This window comes from Moschus berezovskii, chromosome 8 (genome assembly GCF_049115385.1).
Source record: "Moschus berezovskii isolate FMDL1 chromosome 8, NW_MosBer_1.0, whole genome shotgun sequence".
NCBI classification, from domain to species: domain Eukaryota; kingdom Metazoa; phylum Chordata; class Mammalia; order Artiodactyla; family Moschidae; genus Moschus; species Moschus berezovskii.
Genome location: NC_142467.1, coordinates 78,255,620 through 78,261,619, shown reverse-complemented (window position 1 = coordinate 78,261,619; position 6,000 = coordinate 78,255,620). Strand labels below are relative to the sequence as shown.

The 6,000-nt window shown below is 43.6% G+C and overlaps 1 protein-coding gene across 9 annotated transcripts in view; it reads right to left on the bottom strand.

The window, feature by feature from the left end:
• Positions 1–268: 268 nt before the first annotated feature.
• The window catches only part of TNFAIP8 (TNF alpha induced protein 8), a 162,073-nt gene continuing 156,341 nt past the window's right edge, over positions 269–6,000 (bottom strand). For 8 of the 9 annotated variants that reach the window (XM_055428912.2, XM_055428914.2, XM_088838791.1 and 5 more), the window contains 2 exons: positions 5,005–5,416; positions 269–1,050 (listed from right to left, as the gene is read on the bottom strand). The gene's annotated coding sequence lies outside the window, so the exon portion shown is untranslated. The remainder of the gene's footprint in view (positions 1,051–5,004; positions 5,417–6,000) is intronic. The other variant, XM_088838790.1, reaches the window with a different exon arrangement.

Below are 6,000 nucleotides of genomic sequence, written 5' to 3'. Positions count from 1 at the left end.
ACAACTTAGAGCAGCCTTAAACCGAGCAAGGGGAACAACCATTAGAAAACATTGTCCTTCACTAAATAGAAGAAAACAACCAGTGCTTAGATTTTCCTTTACTTAGCAACTTGGAAGAGCTAGCAAACAAAGCTTAGTTAGCCTAAGGAATGTTTAAAAACTCTAATATCTTCTTTCTGGAGAGCTTGTACTTCTAGTTTACATTATGTTGACTCCTAGAGATATAATATGATGCATCACACAATCCCAAGAGAAAAAGTTCAGAGCATTGTTAATAGCTTATATTTATTGAGGAGGTATTAGACATTCTGTTCAATGTACCTTACTGATTATTTGAGATAGGCACTCTGGATATGCCCATCATACAGATGAGGAAACTGTTGTGTCCAACTCTTTGCAACCCCATGGTCTGCAGCCTGCCAGGCTCCTCTGTCCATGGGATTTTCCAGGGAAGAATACTGGAGCAGATTGCCATTTCCTTCTCTAGGAGATCTTCCCCACCCAGAAATCATACCTACATCTCCTGCATTGGCAGGAAGATTCTTTACCACTCAGCCACCAGACCCCAAAATACTTTAAATGATCACAAATGCTTAAAAATAATATAATTTAATTTGAATTAATATATTCTCATGATAGTTTAGGACAGACTTTAATTCTGAATTCTAACTGGTCTGCCTCCCTTGACCAGTCCAGGTGCCCACTAGTTTGTTTCTAGGCAAAATTTCCAGCACTATGGTTTCTTAGTTTTCTGAATGTTGAGCTCTAAGACAACTTTTTCCCTCTCCTCTTTCACTTTCATCAAGAGGCTTTTGAGTTCCTCTTCACTTTCTGCCATAAGGGTGATGTCATCTGCATATCTGAGGTGATTGATATTTCTCCCGGCAATCTTGATTCCAGCTTGTGTTTCTTCCAGCCCTAAATTCCTCATGATGTACTCTGCATCTAAGTTAAATAAGCAGGTTGGCAATATACAGCCTTGACGTACTCCTTTTCCTATTTGGAACCAGTCTGTTGTTCCATGTCCAGTTTTAACTGTTGCTTCCTGACCTGAAATAGATGGAGAAACAGTGGAAACAGTGTCAGACTTTATTTTGGGGGGCTCCAAAATCACTGCAGATACTGATTTCAGCCAGGAAATTAAAAGACGCTAACTCCTTGGAAGGAAAGTTATGACCAACCTAGACAGCATATTAAAAAGCAGAGATATTACTTGCCAACCAAGGTCCATCTAGTCAAGGCTATGGTTTTTCCAGTGGTCATGTATGGATGTGAGAGTTGGACTGTGAAGAAAGCTGATCGCCGAAGAATTGATGCTTTTGAACTATAATGTTGGAGAAGACTTTTGAGAGTCCCTTGGACTGCAAGGAGATCCAACCAGTTCATTCTAAAAGAGATCAGTTCTGGGTGTTCATTGGAAGGACTTATGCTAAAGCTGAAACTCCAATACTTTGGCCAACTCATGCGACGAGTTGACTCACTGGAAAAGAGTCTGATGCTGGGAGGGATTGGGGTCAGGAGGAGAAGGGGACGATAGAGAATGAGATGGCTGGATGGCATCACCAACTTGATGGACATGAGTTTGAGTGAACTCCGGGAGTTGGTGATGGACAGGGAGGCCTGGCGTGCTGTGATTCATGGGGTTGCAAAGAGTTGGACACGACTGAGCGACTGAACTGAACTGAAAGTTTCTTAGGCTCCCTCTCCCTTCTCTAAAAGAGCAAGAATTTTCAACATGGAATATAAAACCAACCTAGCAATCATCTAGTATCAATCAGAACTCTTTCCGTTATAGAAAAGAAATGATTTAAACTGGCTTAAGCCAAAAAAAAAAAAGGAAGTAAATATATCAGCTCTTGAAACTGAAGAAGTCCAGGAAGAGGCGACCGCAGGTGTGACTGGAAGCGCTGCCTCTGATGATAGCATCACAGGTCACTTTATCTCCACGCCTCTGTTTCTCAGGGAGGCACACTGGCTGCCAGAAGCTCCAGACTCATAGCCTCACAATTTCAAGTCCAGTGAGGAGAAAGGATGATTCTTGGCCTGTGTCTCAAGCAAAAGTGCTAGGTTGATTTACAGTTGAGCCTCATTGCAAAGGTGTGTTATATATTCAACCTTGAATCAATCATTGATGCAAAAGGGAGCACAATGCTCTGATTGGCCCGACCCAGGTCATGTGCCCAGCTGTCATCAGAGGTCCCATCAGCGTCTGGAAAGAGAGTTGGGGACAGATGGTACTCCCGACCTACAGAGGAACCTGGATGTTGTTAACAACAGAAAGAGAATGGAAGCTGAGCAGCAGAATGTAAATGATCATAACCTAAACAGTGATAGGTCCTAATACACTATGAGCCCAAGGACTTGACAACATGTATTCTTAACTCAACTCTGGGCCAGTGAATGACAGCAAGGCATAACGTTAGAAGTCAGAACAATTCCTGAAACCCTGGTCAGATAATGATTGCCAACATATAGGCAGAGGTCCTATGCTCTGGTGAAGTATATATAGATTTAAACAGTTAACATAAAGCATCTCTTACTCAACAGTGAAGTTTTTCCAGAGTCAATACCTGTGAATCCAGAGCATTGTAACAAGTGTCAACCACCCCTGTTCCTCCACACTCATTTTGTCATGACCTTGGAAATTCCAGGATTTAGAACAAACGAGCCATAACAGAGACTGAAGGGGCCAAAGGTAAGCAGTCTCAGAAGGTTTCAGCTTAGTGCTGAAAAGCTAACAGAGAAGAAAGACTCTTCTCAGATGGTGTCCATATGGTTCACATATAGGGTACATGAGATTTAAGTCAAATCTACAGCCAGGGACAAGGACGATGCAGAAGGAACCAACCAATCACCTTTCTTAGAGCTGGGAGCCTCTGAGAATACAGCCTCAGCCGAGCACCAGGAATAAGAGGGGTCATTGTTGAAGGGAGCTGGCGGACTTGTAAGACAGAATGTGGTTCTGGTTGGATGGAACTGTTAGCACAGCCCTGGTAGGCTTGGCTGAATACGTCATTATATTTCAAAAGAGAAAGGTGCAACACAGTAGCTAGTGAATATTTTCAAAATGAGTATTAATATTTATCTCCAAATAGGAATCTTTCTCAAATATAAATTGCTCATTTTAAATGTCCCAAGGATTAACCAAGTCTCCTAAATAAATTTTGTGCATCGGAATCCTTCTTCATTAAACAGCCAGGATAATGAAAGCTTGTTCAAATATAAGGTTCAGCAACTAGCAGTAACTACCTTCTTAGACAAGGCAGTTACTAACTACAGAGGTATCTTAGCCCAGCAACCTAGCCTCAGGTCACACTCCAAACCACTCCCATCACCTTCACAGCCTTGTCCACATTCTCCTGGAAATGGTGGTGATGACGACAATGGCAGCTAATAAGAACCAAGCCCTTACTATGTGCTGAACACTCTTCCTTACCCCAGTGCTTTGCATTGGTTATTTAAGTATTACAATTCTTTTCTATATTCAGTTCAGTTCAGTTCAGTTCAGTCGCTCAGTCATGTCCAACTCTCCGCGACCCCATGAATCACAGCACGCCAGGCCTCCCTGTCCATCACCAACTCCCGGAGTTCACTCAAACTCATGTCCACAGAGTCGGTGATGCCATCCAGCCATCTCATTCTCCGTCGCCCCCTTCTCCTCCCGCCCCCAACCTCTCCCAGCATCAGAGTCTTTTCCAGTGAGTCAACTCGTCGCATGAGGTGGCCAAAGTATTGCAGTTTCAGCTTTAGCATCAGTCCTTCCAATGAACACCCAGGATTGATCTCCTTTAGAATGGACTGGTTGGATCTCCTTTATTACCATATGTAAAATAGATGAGTGCAAGTTCAATGAGTGAAGCGGGGCACCCAGAGCCGGTGCTCTGGGACAACCCAGAGGGACGGGGTGAGGAAGGAGGTGGGAGGGGGGTTCAGGATAGTGGGGACACATGTATACTTGTGGCCAATTCATGTTGATGTATGGGAAAAAACCATTACAATATCATCAGTCAGTTCAGTTCAGTTCAGTCGCTCAGTCGTGTCCGACTCTCCGCGACCCCATGAATCACAGCACGCCAGGCCTCCCTGTCCATCACCAACTCCCGGAGTACACTCAAACTCATGTCCACAGAGTCGGTGATGCCATCCAGCCATCTCATTCTCCGTCGTCCCCTTCTCCTCCCGCCCCCAACCTTTCCCAGCATCAGAGTCTTTTCCAGTGAGTCAACTCGTCTCATGAGGTGGCCAAAGTATTGGAGTTTCAGCTTTAGCATCAGTCCCTCCAATGAACATCCAGGATTGATCTCCTTTAGAATGGACTGGTTGGATCTCCTTGCAGTATAAGGGACTCTCAAGAGTCTTCTCCAACACCACAGTTCAAAAGCATCGATTCTTCGGCGATCAGCTTTCTTCACAGTCCAACTCTCACATCCATACATGACCACGGGAAAAACCATTGCCTTGACTAGACGGACCTTGGTCGGCAAAGTAATGTCTCTGCTTTTTAATATACTATCAAGGTTGGTCATAACTTTCCTTCCAAGGAGCAAGCGTCTTTTAATTATCCTCTAATCAAAATAAATTGAAAACAAATTAATTCATTTAAAAAAATATTATCTTAACAGATGAAAGTAACAAAAGATGGAAAAAATAGTAAGCTACACAGCAAGTGGGTTCCCTCACCACATGTTTAACCCAGTCATCTGATCTGTGGACATGATAATATGTATCTCAATTTTCTTGCTTTCAATAATAAGTTGGTTGTTACTTCTAATAACTGTCAGCATTTGAATTTGGATGTGCACAAACAAGCCTCGCATAAGTAAGGACAGGACTAAGATGATTTAGGTAATTTTTTAACAACAACTTTCTTTGACCTATCACAGAACATTCTGCCACTGAACACCCGATTCAACTCAGCCTCCAACCCATTTTCTGGGAGCTGTAGCAGGCTGTAGAGAGAGTAGGGCTCTCAGTGTTTGTCCTGGGTGCAGGACTACCACTTACCACTGAGTCACTGGGAAATTTTCTTATCTTTTTAGGGTTAGTTCCTCTTCTATAAAACAGAGAACATCGTATCCCTCCCAGTGAGAAAGTACAGCACAGAATGCCACGTTATGGTGCGTGTGTGCGCACGTGCTCAGTCACTCAGTCATGTCTGACTCTTTGAGACTCCATGGACCATAGCCCATCAGGCTCCTCTTTCCATGGGATTTTCCAAGCAAGAATACTGGAGTGGGTTGCCCTTTTCTACTCCAAGGGATCTTCCTGACCCAGGGATCGAAGCCACGTCTCCTGCACTGGTAGGAGGATTCTTTACCACTGAGCCACCTGGCACGTTAGCCCCAGCAAATGCTTCATGACAGCATCATATTCAGTGTGGGAAAGACTGAATCCCAAGATGATCAATAGATGATATCTGCAAAAGGAACAGAAAATTCACAAGAATACAGGAAAGGATTAAATTCAGAGATAGCCATTCTGTCTCTGCATGAGCTAATCTTGACGGAAATAACCCTCAATGTGCCACTTCCTCTTTTCTGGAGCAAAGAACAATTTTATCATCTGTGAGAACTTCCATCAACATTTCGCTGATCCACTCTTACTTGTATGTAGGGTTTTCAAATTATAACCACAGCAGCAGTTCTGTTAAAGGAGAGGAAAGGTAGGGGAGAGGGTTGGAGGCACAGGTCAGGCAATTGACCACTACCTTTAGGGCTGCCCGTTCTTGTGATACCAAGAAGCTGATGGTGATGGTTCACCACCGCTCAGGGCTATGATCCCTGCTCCAACTCATTAGTCTTGCTTCTTGGTGATATCTGCTTCCCCCTACCAAAACTATTCCTCCGTAAAAGCAACTCTTTTTTCCTTGAAAAGATGGACTAAGAAGGAGGAGAGGGTAGGAGTTCGGTACACAGCAGTACATATTTCAGAATTTACTTAGGTCACAGCATCATCCTCATCATCATCATCAGTATTATTTGGTCATTGCTGTTTCTTAGA